Below are 19,161 nucleotides of genomic sequence, written 5' to 3'. Positions count from 1 at the left end.
AAGTTTCCATGGTTTGACTTCTTTTTATAGGAAATTCAATAGAGGATTTAGCCATGTGTGTGCACCTATCTTGAACACCATCAAAGGTGGGATAAAATGTCAATTTAAGTGGACTAGTATAGTAGACAAGGGGTTTGAGTTTTTAAAACAAAAGGTAGCAGAACTCCCTTACCTTAGGATCCTTGATTTTAATCATCTCTTCACCGTGGAGTGTGATGCCAGCAAGTTGGCTATAGGGGCCATTTTGAGCCAAGAAGGTCACCTAGATGCATTCTTCTCTAAGAACCTCAATGAAGCAAAACAAAAGTATTCTACGTATGATCTAGAATTATATGCCATGCTGCAAGCACTCAAGAAGTGGTGGCATTATTTGTTACCTAAAGAGTTCATAGTCTACATTGGTAATCATGCACTTAGTTTTTTGAATGGGCAGGAGAAATTGAATCAAAGACACCTCAAGTGGGTTGAGTATTTGTAGGCCTACACCTTTTCCATCAAGCACAAGATAGGAGTCACCAATAAGGTAGAAGATTCCTTAAGTAGAAGTGTTCTAACCATTCAAGAAGTGCAGCTACAAAGTGTGGGGTTAAATGACCTCAAAGACCTCTACCAAGGTGACAAATATTTTGGTGAAGCATATGATGTTTTCTCAAAGTTTTCTAATGCTTGTCATATTGCCTATTCTAATTTTATGTTGTAGGAAGGCTTATTTTTTAAAGGACACCTACTTTTCATACCACAGTGCTCTATGAGAGATAATATCATCAAGGATAAGCATCAAGGCAATCTAAGTGGACATTTTGATCTTGACAAGAACTTAGAGCAAGTTGGCAGGTTCTACCATTGGCCTAAACTACAGTCAGATGTTAGAAGATTTGTGGAGAAATGTGCTATTTGTGAAAGGGCTAAGGGTACGTACAACAATCCAGGTTTATATCAGCCTCTAGCCATACCAACAAGGCCATGGGAGTGTGTGAGTATGGACTTTGTTCTTGGTTTACCTAGAACCCCAAGAGGATGTGACAATGTCTATGTCATAATGGATAGATTCAGCAAGATGGCACACTTTGTGCCTTGCAAATGCACTAATGATGCCTCCTACATAGCAGGGTTGTTCTTCAAAGAGATTGTGAGGATCCACGGTCTACCACTTAGCATTGTGAGTGATAAAGATACAAAATTTGTGAGCCACTTTTGGCGAACCTTGTGGAAGAAACTTGGTACCAACCTTTCTTTTTCATCTACATACCATCCACAATTTGATGGTCAAACTGAAGTAGTAAATAGGTCCTTGGGTAATTTGTTGAGATATCTCACCAAATAGCATGGTCAAGCTTGGGATCTAGTATTGGGAGTAGAGTATGCCTACAATGATTCTATCAATAGGAGCACAGGCTGGAGTACATTTGAGATTGTATATGGATGTCAACCAAGGGGTATCTTAGAACTCAAATATCTCAATTCCATGGACAATAGGAGTGATCAAGGTGAAAACTTTGCAGAGAATATGAAGGAGATCCATGAACAAGTCAAGAAAACATTGCATCATAACAATGAGAAATACAAGACACAAGCAAACACAACAAGAAGAGAAGTACACTACAAGGTAGGTGATATAGTTATGGCCTACCTGAGAAAGGAGATACTTCCTAAGTGGCAGCCTAGCAAGCTATGTATGAAGAAGATTTGACCTCTTAAGGTTGTGCATAAGTATGACAACAATGCCTATGAGGTGGAACTACCATGAAACTTGGGTATATCACCAATCTTTAATGTATGTGATTTATTCCAGTATAAAGGAACTCAGTCAACTACAAATCAAGAAGAGTCTACTGCTACTGAAGATATAGATTAGGTACAAGACCTACATCCAAGCCAACCGGTGACATAGGATTGCATTTTGGATTCCAAGATTATCAAAAGGACTAGGAAAGGAGTCTATAGAGATTACTTGGTTAAATGGATAGGTATCCCTAAATTTGAAGCTACATGGATGTCTGAAGGAGATATACTACAGCATGGAACCATTTTTCAAGCCCTATCCACTCAAGGGACTTGAGTTCTTCCTACCCCGAGAGTATGGTGCAGGGGCACTTAGAAATTTTTGGTAACTTTGTTTCCATGATGTTGGAATCATATTTTTAGATTTGTAATAAGTCCAAGAGGCCATTAGGTGTGTGCTCAAATGATTGTAAGGGCCCTAAGTGTCTTTGTTTGACCAATGTTGGCATGTGAGCTCTTAAGGGTGCCAGGTAGAGAAATTAATAGGATAAGTTGTTTTTGGGTTAATGTAGGTTGATTTGATGTTTTTTTGAGGTTGTTAAGGTCATATGAGTCATTTGAAACTGACCAAGTTTGGGTTTGAGCAAAGTTGCTCACCTATGCAAAAAATTGCAAAAGTTGCAAAAGTTGCTCATAGCAACTTTGCAACATTTTCATACACCAATGGCTAGTTGGTTGTCACGGTTGGTTATGAGCATGTGTAACTACCCCAAGGCCAATATAAGGCTTGGAAATACTGATGATAAATAGTTGTTGTTGTTTTTATTGAAGATCTGAAGCAAATAAACAGTTTTGGTTTCCCATTTGGTGTGTTCTTCCGAGTTTTTATTGTTCTTTGAAATTTTATATGACCTATACGGATTGACACATCCAATATAGGGATGTGGATTGTTATACTAGTGTCTTACCTTAACTTTTTTTTTGATTTGGAGTCTTGAAGTGTTGTAGTTTGTGAATAATCTTCATTTTGTTGCAGGAGGGTTCAAGAGCCCAAAAAACTAGGATTTTGAGAGAAAAATGGCTCCAACCTAACGTTCCGGGGTGGATTTACTCTTTTAAACCTTGTGGAATGTTAGGTTGTAATGTATTTTATGTTTTCTTTTTGGTTTTGAGACAAGGGAAGCTGAACCAAACATTTGCCACCATACCCTAGGCTTGGCACGTTGAGTTGGCAAGCATTAGGAATCAAGGATAATAGGCCCTAATTGGGTGAATTCGGTGGGTGGAGGTGAAGTATGATTGGATTGGAATACCATGTGGAGGTAAAAACATTTAATAAAAATAATTTCACAATGGCAATCAGACCGGTGAAGGAGTTTTGACCAATCCCTACTTTCTAGGCCTAAGAAGGGGCAATTAGGCCTAATTAACCGGTAAGCGATAGATATGTTAATGACAAAACCTACTTCCAGTTTTGAGATATTGTATGTAAAACACAAAAGGGTTTTTGGAATGTAAAATATTTCATAGGGTTTTTAATGAGTTTTTGCAGATAAATGCATATTACCCTGCTGACAGGGCTACTAAAATTAGGTCTCCGGTTAGGCCGAAAAGTGCAGTTTGTTTGTAAAAAATCAAACCGGTAAGTGTAAAAGATCTTGAGTAAGGAATAGGGTTGGTAATCCTTCCAAAATAATCCATCCTAATTTGTGTAGTGTGGGGAATGAAGATCCTATGGTAGAGGGGTTGAACTCCCCGGTTGAGTGTGAAAGGGAGTGGACAAACAAGGTCTCCTAACCAAGAAAATGGAACTCACAAAACAACAAGTGCTTATCCTAGATGAAGGACCTTGGGAAGGTCAGAGAGGATAATTATTGTAGACCCTTGGAGGGTGTGAGGTGTAGAATCATTGGATGGTTCTTGTGTAGCTTGGAGGAGATACCTAGACAAGGTAGCACAAACTAGTGAGAGACAACTCACTCTACATCAAGAAGTTGCCAAGGTGTTTGGATCCACCTTGATTTTTGGTAACAGATCTAGGTTGTAAACATTAAGTGGAGAGCCTATATCAACAAGTTTTCATCTAATACCCATGCCATTCACATGAAAAATTATCATTAGAGAATCTGCCAAATTTCTCATTTCTGGAGGTGGAAGTTCAGGGGGATAGAAAGTAGTATTCGACGAATTTGCATGAATATGATTCATCAATGCATTTACATCAAGTGGTATCATAGAAGAAGGTAGTAAGATATATATTTCAAATATTTCTATAGCATACATTGATACACCAGAGTAGTTTTAAGCAAATCCCATAGAGAGATCTTAGCAGGAGTAACCTTAAGTTGCTCAATAAGATCATAGTCACTAGTTCGTTTATCTACCGGTAAGAGTACTCGAGGAAGAGTAGGTTGGGAGGGTAGTAAAGAAACTGGTGGTTGATCAAGAGTTTTCTTGTTCCTTTGAGTATTATACATGTGAGAAATGGTGTTGTAAGATGACTATCTAGATTTCATAAATTTGGTATATGAATCAAAAGTTTCTCCTTTGAAAGGTTTTCCATTAATAGTTTTGACTTTCTTTGGAGAAGGACTTGTTGTAGTCACATAAATGTAAGGTCTCTTAGGCCTTTGAGGAGCTATCAAGAAAACAATAACATTTATGGACTTCTCATTTTCAAATGAGGATATTGTGGAAGATGGCACTTCTTTTACATCTCTTTTGGATAAAGGTGTTTCTAAGAAGTCATCTAAAACTTCATCCAACATATCGAAGTCATCTTTAGAGAATGCCTTGTCAAAAGCATCAAAATTCAAGAGGAAAAGATCTGACATTAGGCATTCATGTCGGGTCACCAAAATATAGAGGTGGATATTTGTTACCTCTAAGATGATAAATCTATAAAGAACAAATCTATCTGTTGCTACCTCACTTATACTAGTGCTAAGGGTGAGCCATGGGATATCAATAAAATAAAACTAGACTAATAAAGGAATAATTAAAGCACTAAGATGATGAAATATAAAACTATGAGCTAACAACATGGTACAGACTTAAGAGTAGGTTATACCAAAGAATAGGGCAGGCCTCGGTTTTGGACGCTAGCACAATGTGCGGATATATGTGAGACGCGTTGTCGTCTGTATGGCTAGAGAGCACAAAATTCCACAAAAAGCTAACAACGACTCTCCTCGACTATGTAGAACCTGTTCATCACCTCCACACATGGAGACAAGGGAAAATGTTGGGGTTATATAAGGGCCTACCTCAATCAGACCCTTGTTTTGGTGTTTCCACCTCCATGGACAACCAAATAGATAGATTGGATAAAAGATAAAAGATCAAATGCAAATAGAAACTATAATCCACTTAATGACAACTTGAGAGCTCTTGTAGAGTGTTCAAGAGAGAAAAATGAAACCAAAAGAGAGGAATCAAGGAGAGCCTAGAAGTCACCAAGAGTAGAACACTTTCAAATGAGCAAAGAAGAGATTTTAAGGCTGAGAAGAGGCGCAGAGAGTCGTTATAGCCAAAAGCAAGCCAGGGGAAATGTGTCAAAAGGAGTCTAACTGATTGCAGGATGTGAGATTCTGCAGATCTATTGGGACGTTAGCATGACACCCAAATGTCAATGTGTTGCGCTACTATCTTCCCAAAGATAGGCCCAAATGGGATTACGGGGCAAATGGGGGCACTTTGTCTCTGAGGCCAATGATGCCATAGTGATGGGATTTTGATCATGAGTTTGTGATTAATGTAGTGACCGCCATGCATAAGTGTCATAAATACACTAAGCACAATTTAGGACACTACAATTATTTGTTCAACCAAAGTGATTCTTGTTCAGAGTTAATGTATTTGATTCGATAGGCTGATAGGATGTTGTTATGTTTTCTCAATCGCAAGTTCATCATGTCATGATTTCGTTGTAGTTCAAAGTTGCATGCTTGTAAAGTGTTTTTCATTTGTTTGTGCAATGGAATTTTATGATTTTTTAGGTTTTTTTTCAAGACTGTGTAGGATTTTTTAAGGACATTTTATGATTTTTTTAAGGACATTTTACTATTTTTATGATTTTTTAAGGGCATTTTATGATTTTTTAAGGGTATTTTATGATTTTTTATGATTTTTTCAAGACATTTTACGATTTTTTATGGTTTTTTCAAGACATTTTATGATTTTTTTCAGGAAATTTTAGATAGTTCATCTGCTTGTGAGATGCCAAATATCCCAACCCACTACTAAGGTTGAGGAGATGCCCCAGTGAGGGATAAGACTAGCTTAATATGCAAGAGAAATGCATGTGCGAGTTATGCAAAATAATCCACAAGCTATGATGGGGGTGGCAAGGCTATTATGGAATGGGAGAGTAGATACAGATTGGACATGACCAGGTAGAGCACTGAAGGAAAGAGGAGAAAAATCCATATGCATGACACCGGTTGCCCGGTTTTCACCATGGTACTTGCCCAAGGCGCCTATTTGCTTGGTTTTCACCAGTGGACGATTTTTTTTTATTTTTTCACTTTTTTTGTGTCACGAGGCTTCCGTTTGCCAGGATTTCACCAAAGTGACGATTTTTTCAAGTATTTTTCTTCATTTTTTTTTTTTCAAAATCTTTTTCTCATTTTTTTGTATTTTTCAGGATCTTTTAAAGAAAACTCTCTAAAATACTTAGGTGTAGAATCTGCAAAGGTGAATGCTACTAATTGGATCCTCAATTTGTTCACCCTCGGGAGTAGCCAACTAGCTCTTCATGTAGCACAATGGAAAAAGGGAGTTTTTCTTCTAAACAAGTAATTGTAATAGGGGATCTTTGATGCAGTAATGATGTATGAACCCAACCAATTTGATTTGAAATTTCCTTTTTTCTTTTCTTGAGCTTGCTGCGAAACATGATATTTGACTGGATGATGAGTATCTTTGTCTTTTACCTCCCTTTCTAAAGAAACTAGGGTTAAATTACTAATGTGTGCTCCACATTGGCCCATATGCATATCAACTAAAGAGGTTTGGGTAACTCTGCTAGCAAATCCCTTTGACAAAGTTCTGCAAAAGGTCCACTGATGTGATTTATCACCAAAATGGGATGGATATGTGGAACAAATGAATGTGGAATGAAGGTTTATGAGCACAAAAAGAAATGAAAGAAGCATGGCATGATGGAGACTTAGGATCAACAAGTATTCTTTTTTACTTGAATTTTTAGAACTTTTGCCCCCAATTAATTTAGTATTAGGGGGGATCAATTCATGTTCTTCTTTCTTCATAGTATTTTTATCCTTGACTTTTATTTTTGGAGAGTCCAATAGCTTTTGATTTTGATTTGGACTAGAAGAATTTTTCTTATTTTTTATTTTAGAATTTTTATTTTCATAGCTTGATTCTTGATCTTTGATGAGTAAGAGGCTTTATGATTCTTGTTGATCCAAGTCTAGGAGAGGAGCGAAAATGGAGAGAGTGGATGAAATGGTAAGGTGATGTGAGTTCTCAAAAGGGTTGGCGATATATTCAATGGATTCTTTGTTGGAACCACTCTCAGGACTATTGATATTAAGAGCCACTTGCACCTCTACAGGAGATTTGCATTTAAGTTTAGTAGCCACAACATTAGGTGATTCATACCCGATTCCTTGATAATATGGATTATCTTGTTCTACCCTTTCATCATATGGAGCTTCACATTTCATTTTTAATTTGCCATAAGTTTGAGGAGATTCTAGTGACTTTTCGATGCAAAGAGCATGACTCATAGAATATTCTCCCACTCCATGCTCTTTAACCTATATTTTGATCTCAACTTCATTATATTTGGAGGTGGATGCTTTCAAGGATTCAAGATCAATGTATGCTTCGGAAGGAATGATGGATTCAGTTTTAGAACTCAGATTTTTGTAATACATAAAAGAGTTTGGATCTCCTGGTATAGTTACTTTGACACCATTATGTGAAAATTTGATATATTAATGGTAGGTCAAAGGTACAACTTGCATTGCATGGATCCATGGCCTTCTAAGGAGAATATTATAAGTCAAGGGTAGATCAAGAACTTGGAAAATAACATCCTTCACCATAGGTCCCACTTTGATAGGCAATGTGACTGATCCCTTAGATGAGCATTCATCTTCATCATATGCTTTTATGGTAATATTTTTCATTGGATCAACTATACTTTCAGTGAATCCTTTTTCTATGATCAACTTCAAAGTACAAATATTAAGATTTTCTCCTCCATCTATCAAAACTCACTTGATATTAAATCTATAGACAAGGACTTCAATGTGTAAGGATGCATTATATGGTTGTTGCATGGATGAGTCGTCATTCTCAGTGAAAGTGAGGGTATGAGGGGAGGTGATATGTCCCACCATAGCTTGAAATTGATCCACACATAGGTCTGTAGGAACGGTAGTAGTAGCGGGCACTTTATCAAGGATAGATTTATGTTCGGGAGATAGGTGTAGTATCTCAAGTATAGAAATTTGCACGAGCATTTTCCCTAAATGTTCAATAAGGTTATATTGTAGAGATTGCACAACAGGTTTAGAATTAGGGCATCTAAGGATAAATGTTCCTCTATAGGTGGTAACATTACAATCAATTTCTTTTCCCTTTATGATGAAAGTGTTCACATTGTTGTCAATCTCACTGAAGTTGTTTATGGTATAATCATATTTAAAATTAGTATAGTTCACATTGTCATCAGATTTGGGGGCCTTCCCTTTATCCTTGTCATGCTTAGGAAAATGATTTTTTAATATCTCACGATTAGAGTTACCAGAGGAAGTATGTCCATCAACTGAAATATTTCCCTCATCAATAAGGTCTTGTATAACATGTTGGAGTTTATTACAACTGTTAGTCTTGTGACCCTTGTGTCTATGATAGTCACAAAAGTGATCGTAATTCCACCATTGGGGTTTGACTTGTGGGTTATAATCTCTCATTTCAGGCAACGTCATGAGATTGTTCTCAAGGAGTTCTTTTAATACCGACTCGAGCGGTTGTCCCAATGCTGTAAAATTTCATTTAGGGAAGCTTCTTTGTTTCTCTTTTCCTTTGTCTAATGATGAACCCTTAAGGTTCTAAACATGTGATGATGTTTTAGCATTTTTCACATTAACTGCTCAGTTATTAACCACATTCTTGTTCTTGGCCCAAAAAGGTGTTTTGTGTTTTGTGTTTTGAACTCGAACCTTTGTGATTTTTATCATCATTTAGCTTTATAGTACAATCATTGATAAGGGTTCGTTCAATGTGAAATCCCATGTCTATGACCTCATCAAAGGTGTCCAAACATTTGAGGTGAAGTTCTCTTCCAATATATTTATTTAAATTATAGCAAAAGAGGTCAACAAGTTTCTTATCGGGAATGTCATAAGGTTCTCTTTTGGTTAATATCTCCATATTTGTAAAAATGAAATGAAGGATTCCCCTTGTTTTTGTTTGGTATTGAATAGGTCCATCATGGTCACCTTATGTTTGCAGTTGTAAGCATAGTGTGAGACAAAATTATCAGCCGATTTGTGGAAAGACTTGATAGTTGGAGGTAATTGGGAGAACCATTCTGTAAAGCGGAAAAATCGCAATCGGACCCTAGTTGTTCTCCCCTCTTCCAACTCCGAGGAGAGAGAAGGGAGGTTCGCTAGGATTCGATGGTTTTCACTTAGGGGAGAGACTTTACATTCAAAAGAGGGGTTGAAACCCACTAGATCCAATCCCACACAATGCAAGATTGGATGCTAAATGAATTTCAAGGATTAGGAAAGCAAGGCTACCCTCTTTTGTAAAGAATGTTGTTAAGGAAATTAAGCTAGGAATACATAGAAAATCATAAAGATTCGCTTATAAACTGAGTTCGGGTTATAGGATGAAGCTGCGGACCTGGAATTAGCAGTAAAATGTCGATACGGCGCTGTCCTGCAAATTTGAGCAAAAGTTGTCAGGACGATGGCGCCCGGCGCCACGGTCCTCCGAAAAATCCGCGAAACGAAGGGGGATCTGTTCGTCTCTGCACAAGGATTCCAGATCTTCAATTTCAGCCGCGTACCTGCAACCTACACAGAAAAGCGAAGACGATTGGGGGGTTAGGGATTAGGGGTTTGCCTTTAGGTCAAACCCCGGTTTTGGAATTAACCAAGAAATGAGCAAGAGCTGTAAATGTAAATGACTGTAAAACAAGTACTAATACCTTGTTCTAAGGATGTTGGTATCCTTATGTGTGAAGGTTTAGATGTTGTATGTTGTAGTAATATGTTGTATGTGATCTCCTCTTCAATGGTTGAATCCTTGTCTTGAATGCAACACTTAGCCTTGAATGGAGATTTGAAATGATCAATTGCTTGAAGGAATGCTTGAATGCTTGAATGCTTGAATGCTTGAATGCTTGAGTATAGTTTCCATGCCTTTTTCATCATATATTTGTTATCCCCAAATGAGAGAGAAAAATGTAGTTTATATACTTGTCATTTAGGGCTGATAGACTGATTTTCCCGACCTTAGGCCGACTAGGAAAGTTAATTTCCAAATTGCAAACAAAAAGACCCGAGCCCCTTAGGAGACCGGGCCCAAAATAGGACCCAGGGACCAGGGCGCTGGGCGCTCTGGTCCCACCTCCCGAGACAACAGGGTGCAAGGAGGTTCAGGCCAGGGTGCTTGAGAAATGCAGTTTTCAGTGTCGTGAGCAAGTTTCAGGGTCTCCATTCAGGTTGCGTGTTGCGTCGCCATCGTGAAGACCGAAATGCAGTCAAAATTGCAAGTGTCGCAATTTTAGGACGCTACACATTCCATAGTGATTCCTCCAAGATTGCGAGAAAATAGTCTCATGAGGTATGTTTCCTCTACTGCAAATTCTAAGGTAGCCACACAAAATTCTCTCAAGTGATCTCTAGGTTCCCCTTTTCCTCTATACTTCTCTAGTTTTTGTATCTCCCAATGACTAGGAAAAGGTGGCATCAGAATACTTGGGTCAGTTGGATAGGGACATATGTCCTCAATAGAAAAATTGTGTAACGATACCTTCTTATTCTTGAGGGTGTCCAATTCTTGTCTCAATGCTCTCAATTCACTCAAACTAGGATCATTGGTATGTATAGGTTTCAATATTTTCATAGATATTTTGTATTGTGCTTGCAAATAGAAAGGTTTGTGATCTATTATCCTCTCCTCATTTTTTGTCTTTGTATGTTTAAACTCACTAGCTCTTGGTTTTTCCTTAACTATGAGCAATGATATGTCAAAGTTAGGTGGCAATTTAATTCCCTCTTCAGCAAGGGCTTTGAAGTATGCTTGTGGATCATGTTTAACCACCTCTTTAAGAATTTTAGTAAATCTATGATTGTGAAATGCCTCATCAATGATGGATTGAGTTATTTCTTCATCGCTCATTTCACTAGTTGTAACACTAATTCATTCTTCTTCATCAAAATCAATAAGGTTGTCCCATCTTGAAATAGATGATTTTGAAACATTTTGATTCTCGAGTTAGGAGACATAAGTGATTGTTATAATATTTGACCTAAGGTTTATGGATATGATGATGAATGAGACTCAAGGTATGATGAAAGCCCTAAAGTGAAAAGGGGGAACTATATGATATGAGTGAGATTAGGATGTAACTAAGGATCAATGCAAGGATTAAGGTAAAAACTATGTGATAGGAAGGTGAGATTGGGATATGATAAAGATCAATACAAAAATGCAATCTATGTGATATGATTGAGATGGGAATGTGCTAAAGGATTGATGCAAAATGAAATCTATATAATAGGAAAGTGATGTGTAGCTAAATCCTAAATGGGATATGAGGATGAATGATGTTTGATGCAAGGACCAAGGATACTCTAGGCCTAAAAAAAATTGCAATGTGAGTTTTGACTTGTGCTATGATGGATAGACACAAGGATAAGTGATAAAAAAGGAGGGAATGCTATGATAGGAGATGATGAACTCAAAGCAAAATACTAACTCAAAGACACTGATAGATTCCATAGCTCAAGGAAGATGCACCTCAAGTGATAAGGGTGATTGATAATAGAAAGATGATGTCATAAGATGATAAATCCTAAGTGAAAGCAATGTTTTTGGGTTTTTGATTTTTTTTTTGGTATGCAAGTACTAAGGATATGAATAAATGAAATGCTAGGACCAATGATGAAATGATGTAAGGCACTTATGCAAGGTTTAAGGCTATGTCCTAAAGGAATGAGGGAAGTATATGCAAGTGTATGGTTTATGTCCTAAAGGGAGATGGGGATGTGCAATAATTTAGAAATGATTTAATGAAAGTGCGTAAGGATCAAGGGTGTGTCCTAAGAAAATGACATAAGGCTATGCAAACATTATGGGTATAATCTAAAGGAATGATTCAAGGGTATAACCTACTAGTGGCGTGCAAAGGTTTGACCTAAGGGTTTTATGCAAAGGTTTGACCTAATGGTGTAACCTAACGATGTGATGCAAAGATAAGACCTAAGGGAAGTATGCAAGGGTATGATTTGAGGGTGGTATGAAGGGTCCTAAAGGTGTGATTATGTGACTATGCAAAAACCTAAAAGATCAGAACTGGAAAATGATGTCTCAAGAGGTTGGAAAACATGACAAACAGAATGTTTGTTTTATTTTGCAATGAAATAAATGCACATTCAAGCATAAATCCTAAGGCTAGCCAAGACAATACCCTTTGAATCCCCTTGCCCAGAATACCACATTCAATTGGATAGATAGAAGCTTGGTAGCACTAGCTCCACTCCACGACACTCACTTCTCGGACATACCAAGCTTCAAATTTCTAAATACCTGAAGATCTCAAGAAATTTTATATCTCAAGTTCAAGGGTACATGAGGGGTTTCTTCGATATGCACGTATCACAATGCTTGAGTCAACAAGTAGAAGGTTTTTGGCTGCTAAAACAAAAAGGTTTTTAGTACGTGACTCTCTTTCGAGCATCAATATAACACTCTCTCCCTCGGGAAGCTTTTTTATTGTAGAGCATAGGTACTTTGGAAGTTAGCTCGTAGGTAGGCAATTAGCACCTATTGTGAATACTTTCATCCCAAATATTTTATATAGTGTCTTAGAGGTGACTTGGCTTTAGCCCATTACTGCTTGGGTTGTTCCCTCTCACAAATCGAGAGGTAGGCCCTCTAAAGATGACAATAGGTTCTCTTGCACCCAAGATCCTTTAGAAGGCAAGGGGAGAGGATACTTTTGTCATCACCTTGGCTTAACATAAAGCATGTATGAGAAAAAATGCAGGACATACATACAAAGTTCTTTTTAAGCACCAAAATGAAGTGTTTACTAAGCTAACAAAAAATGGGTTTCAAAATCAAGTCTTCGTCAAACGTCCTGCTCCAAATGTCATTAGTAGTTTCAAGATAATTATCTTCGACACATGAGAATAGATGCCACAAGAGGGAACCTGCACAAGCCAAAATTCAAAAGATTAGCCTCCAAGATTAAAACAAACACAACAAACCCTCACACCTCATAATGAACCACTAACTAAAAAATTGATCTAACAAACAAAAAATAATCTAACTTAAAAAAACAAACTAAAAATAAATTAAAATCTAAATAAAAAATGAACTTTCTAATCTAAAACATTTCTCTAAAGGAAAAACAAACAAAAATTATCCAATTCTACGGAAAAAAAAATAAGTGCCACATAGTGGCGAGCACTTGCCATCATAGTATTATAATAAAAATATTTGTTCTAATTTTTAATTATTATAAATTTGAATTGTAATAAAAATATTTAAATTTAAATTATTATATTTTTGAATCATTTTTATTTTAAAATTATATTTATGTAATATTAACTACAACTCTTATTTTAATAAAATAATATAAACTAGCAATTGCACTTTGGTGTGCAATGGGTATGCCAAAGAGGGATGGAAGGTCAATTGGGGAAAATTTGGTCTATTTTTTGGATAAATTTGTGTAGTGCATGAGGTCAATTTGTGGCCATGATGTTGGTTGCAAAACAAAGGACTTAATTAAGAGGTGATAGATTAAAATCAACTATGCATCCACTTACAAGGATTCAATCATAACTGAAATGAAACCTTTGAATTGAGAAGATAATCAAGTTTTATTAGCAATAAGATCATATTATCTTTGCAATAATGTGAGTGCAAGAGTGAGGTTGAGATAGGGCTAGAAATAGGGACATATAGATGGATAAGAGAGAGATTGGTAAAGAGATAGATATGGAGACAAAGGAGAAGATAAAGAGATAGTTGGAGTCAAAAATAGAGATGGAGAATGGGGAGAGGAAGATGGAGAGAAGGAGAGAGAGGGGAGATAAATATATAGATATGAAAGAGAAAAATAAATAGTTGGAGAGAGATGAAGATATAGAAAGAAAAATATAGAGATAGGAAGTGATATAGAGAGCGAGGGAGAGATATAATGGTATAGAGAGATAGAGATAGAGGGATAGATGAAAGAAGTGATAGGGAGAGATAGATATAGAGAGGAAAATAGATATGGATACAGAGGTCCAAAAAGAGGGAGAATGAGAGAGAGAGATAGATGGATAGGAGGCATGTTTATAGATTAGGGGGGAGATGAAGATAGACGTAGAGATAAAGATAGAGAAAAAGAGGAGGTAAAAAAAGATAGAGCAAGGGAGAGGGGGAGATAAATAGAGAGGGGAAGAGGGAGAGAGATAAACAAATGGACAAATACAGCTAGAAAGAGGGTGAGATAAATATGGGACACAAATATATATTGAAAGAGAAAGAGAGAGATATAGAGATATATAGGAATAAAAAGGGGGAGAGGTAGAGATAAAGAGATAAATAGTGGGATATGGAGGGAATGGGGGATGGAGAGATGGGGAGAAATAGAGAGGAGGGTAAGATAAATAGAGGGATGGCCTAGAAAGAGAGAGAAGGGAAATTGATATAGATAGAGGAATGTATATATATATATGAGAGAGAGAGAGAGAGGAGCCAAAAAGAGATGGAGAGAAATATAGAAAGAGATATATTGTGGAAGAGATATGGAGCAAATGAGAGAGAGGGGGGGCAAGAGTGAGAGAAAGGAGCTGACAAAGAAAAGTAATAGAGAGAGAAAGGTTTAGACTTTAGAGAGGGAGAGAGATAAAGAGGGGGAAAGATGGAGATAGAGAGATAGATGGAGAGAGAGGGAGAAACATGGAGTGTGTATATACATTAGAGAGAAGTAGAGAAATATAAAAAGAGGGAGTGATGGAGAGATATGGAGAGATAAGAAGGGAGAGAAACAATATATAAGGATATAAAGAGAGATATAGGGATAGAAATGATCTAGAGAGTAAATGTAACTTGTAAAATATAGAGGGGGTGAGAAAGAGGGAGAGATAGGAGAGAAAAAGCGGGAGAGGAAGAAATAGATATAGAAAGAGGTGAGAATTAGAGAGGGGGAGATAGAGATATAAAAAGATAAAGATATAGGGAGTGATAGATGGAGAGGTAGAGAGGGATATAGAAAGAGTGAGAGAGATGAAAGAAGAGGATTGTATAATATCTAGAGATAGTCAGATGGAATAGAGATAGGGAGGGAGAAATAGGATGGAGTGTGTGTTTGTGCGAGTGAGAGAGATATAGATATAAAGATAAGGAGGAAGTAAGGCACAATGTGTGTGACTAAAAGATATATAGAGATAGATATAAAGAGGAAGAAAGATATACAAAAAATTAAAGAGGGGAAAGGGAGAGAGATGATATAGAAGTAGAGAGATATAAAAAGAGGGAGTGACAAGGAGAGAGAGTTGGATAGAGAGAGGGAGAGATAGAGAGCTAGATAGAGTGGGAAGGATAGAAAGGAAAAAAGACATATGATATCCTTAAATTATTGGTATGAAATGAGTAATCAAAAGTTAGTTACTCTTTCTTTCTCTCTCGCTCTAAATATTTAATTTAGGTGTTAAGTTGAAATTTATTTTATTAAATAAATTGGAATAAAATTCAAATATAATTATTCTATAATAAATAAAATTTACATAAGACAAATTTTATAAATTCTAATATCTTTTAATTATTTTTTGTAATTCCATTAAAAAACACAAATAATTAGAATACAATTTTAACTTTTAAAAATCAACCCTTAAAAGAAAAAGTGGAAGAATTAGAATAAATAAATAAATAATAGAATATCTAATAAAAGAAGATAATATTGAAAGAAAATAGTAAGAAAAGAAAGATTTTAACTCAAAATATAATTATTCTATCATAATTAAAATTTTAATAAGACAAATAGTTATATATTAAATTCTAATAATTTTTAATTATTATAAAAAATAGTCCAAGGGGTTGAGCTTAGTTGGTTAAAGCATTGAGTTCTCAGTGTGGAGACCCAAGTTCAACTCCCATGAGGGACACCTTTGTGTAGAATTCTAAGTTGTGACTCTTGGTCTTCCATTGGTTGTATTTGTCTCATTGTTTAAAGTGGATTTCTAAGTTGTGACCCTTGGTCTTCCAATTGTTGTTTCTAGTTTGGTGCTCGAAAGGAGCTAGTATTTGTAATAAGTTTGCTCGAAAGGAGCTGGTATTTGTAATAAGTTTGTAACGTGGATGCTCGAATGAGCAAAAAAATGAACTTTGTGATTCTATGATACTTAATACAAATTATTATAAAAATATAAACAATTAAAACAAATTTTAAACTTAATGAAAAATTAACACCTAATAAATAATATATACATTTTTTTTTTTAGACAAGTGCTATCAAGGTGGGGATAGCACCCTATATTGATCAAAAGAAAAATACATAATAAATAATATTAAAATGTATATATATTTTTATTATTATAAAAGATCTTTTTTTTAAAATTAATATAAATTTAAGTGATTAATTTAATAGTCTTCATTCTTCTCTCCAATTTTAAACCATTGATTTCAATAAGTAGGTGGTTCACTTCATATAGGGAATGCTTCTACATAATAATTATAATATAATACAAATTTTGTAGTGAAAATATTTTCTTCTTCTTAAAGCATAATCTTAATTTAATTTTAAAAAATTATATAATTAAATTAATCTCAAATATATAATTACTAATTTGCAGTATAATATTATATTATATTTTATATTTATGTAATATAAATTATAATTAGTTTTAATAAAATAACTATTAATAATGATAAAATTATTGTGAAGATAGGGGTGCGAGTTTTCGGTGGGGTGCGAGTTTTTTGAGACTTGCGGCGGCCATGTAGTCGAACATGTGTTGGGGAGATGAGGTAGTGGCATATCCGCTTCCCCCCAGAGATCCCTTTGGCACACATGCTGGTCATCTCCCTCACTAGGTCTTCTGAGGTGGTAAATGGGTGGATGTTCTGGTTTTGGCTCATCTCCCTCGCCCAGGTGTGGTTAAAACATCCTAGCAAGAATTTCCTTCCTCTGTGTATTTCCAAGGGTTTTTTTGGCGGCATGGGAATCGGGGCCGTAATTTTAGGACTAAAGGTGCTTGGCAAAAGGGCATTCGAAATGCTAGGGCTTTTGGCAATAAGGCTCAACTTGGCCTGACGAGTGACTTTGCTAATCCGCAACCAAATTCAAGGGTTTTGGGAAGTCAATTGCTGAATTTTGATTTGCCCTAGCAACCACGGCCTGCTCCACTCCCGGTTCCTTTGATTAACGCCTCAGATTCTATCATGGGGAAAAAGGTTCATGATCTCTAGGCTTTGGCAGTCACTATCCAGGTGTGGGGTGATTCCATTTCTCTGTCAAATCTCCATTATAAGATTCATGCGCACTGGTATGGCACTTTGTACTTCCATGTTCTATCTGCAAATTCGTTTATTATTGTTTTTGATTCTGCAATTGCTAGGGATAAGGCTTTGAGTGTTCCATTTTTTTGGCTTGGGAAAAATCTAATTTTTGTGGAAAGTTGGAAGCCCTTTCTAGCGCCCTCTAGGGTTGGCCCAAAAAAGGTTCCTATCTAGTTTAAACTTCCTTTGCTACCCTCCGAATTTGTAGAATCTAATATTTTAACAAATATTGGAGATCCATTGGGTAAATTTCTGTTGTCCCATTCGGTGTTCGAGGATGGGTTGCTTGCTATCAAAATCTGCGTTTTACTTTCACCCAAGGTTTCTCCTCCAAAGTTTTGTAACATTCGGTCTCCCTTTGGTATTTGGCGTCAAAATCTTGTCAGAGATTATGGGGAGTTTGGTCATTCTTCGGTGATTATGAATTCTCCTTTGTTTTTTCACATGAAATCTATTAAATTTAGTTCGGGAGTCATTGATTCCTCTTTTGATGGGAAGGCAGAAATGTTCGTTTGGAATAGAGATCATTTAGGTATTTCTATTGCTAATCTGGTTTCTGCTCCTTCCCCTTTGGAGAAAAATTTCACATCTAGGGTTTCGGCAGAGGTACCTCACTGCTTTGTTCCTTCCTCGAGGATTGGCTTGGATAATGTCTCTTCTTTGAATAATACTAATGGAATTTTAAACACGGGAATGCCCTCTTTGCATCCTACTGATTTGGAAAATGACTTAGGGGCCGAGACACAAATCCCTGGTTCGGTTTTGAAGAATTTTGAACATCCTTTGGATGTTGATATTGTTCTAGATGAGCATCTTATTGCCCATGTGCAAGATATTGTTAAAAGTAATAATGTGACTCTTAATTCTTCTTTAGCCAATAGAGTAATTTCTTCGATTTCGGTTGATTTAGACAGCCTAGAGAATTATTTGGTTGCTTTTCCCACAAATAATTCTTTTGATTTACTCAATCCAGATAAGGCTTTGGTGGCATCGGTTCTTGGGCCATCTTTGGCTCCCATTGTTTCAGACAGGGAGAGGGTTAGGGTGTCATCGACTCTTGGGGTAGGTTCCATTGAAGCTAGGGCACCCGTGGATACTCCTTTGCATTTTAACGGGTTTCCTTTGGTTCAAACCCCTCTTTCCCCTACCTCACCTTTGCCAACCCTAGGAAAAAGAGGTCGAAAGCCTAAACATGTTAAGACTAAAATAGAAATTGATGCGAGCATTCAATCAACTCTTCTTTCTTCTTTGGAGTCTTCCAAAAAGAAAAGATTAAAAAAACCCTTTAGTCTGCCGGTTACAAGAGCCTTGGCTTCTAAGAAAAGTCTTCACAAGGAATTTTTGGTAGGTAAGGTTTCTCTGGTTTCTTTGGATGTTTCTAGGGGAGCTGATGCTTCCCCTTAGGGCCAATGAGGATTATATCTTGGAATGTTAGGGGCTTAAATGCCCCTAACAAATGACGCTTGATTAAGTCATAGTTGGACTTAATGAAGTGTGATGTGGTGATGGTACAAGAAACTAAGTTAAATTTATCATCTGCTAATAGGTTATTCTCTTCTTGGAAAATTTGGAATTTTAGTGCATCTCCCTCCTCAGGTGCTTCAGGTGGTCTTGTGGTCCTTTGGAAAGATACTTGTGTGGATTTCTCATTGATTGCTTCCTCATCCAACTGGA

Source organism: Cryptomeria japonica, chromosome 4, assembly GCF_030272615.1.
Source record: "Cryptomeria japonica chromosome 4, Sugi_1.0, whole genome shotgun sequence".
NCBI classification, from domain to species: domain Eukaryota; kingdom Viridiplantae; phylum Streptophyta; class Pinopsida; order Cupressales; family Cupressaceae; genus Cryptomeria; species Cryptomeria japonica.
This window is presented reverse-complemented; position numbering follows the sequence as displayed.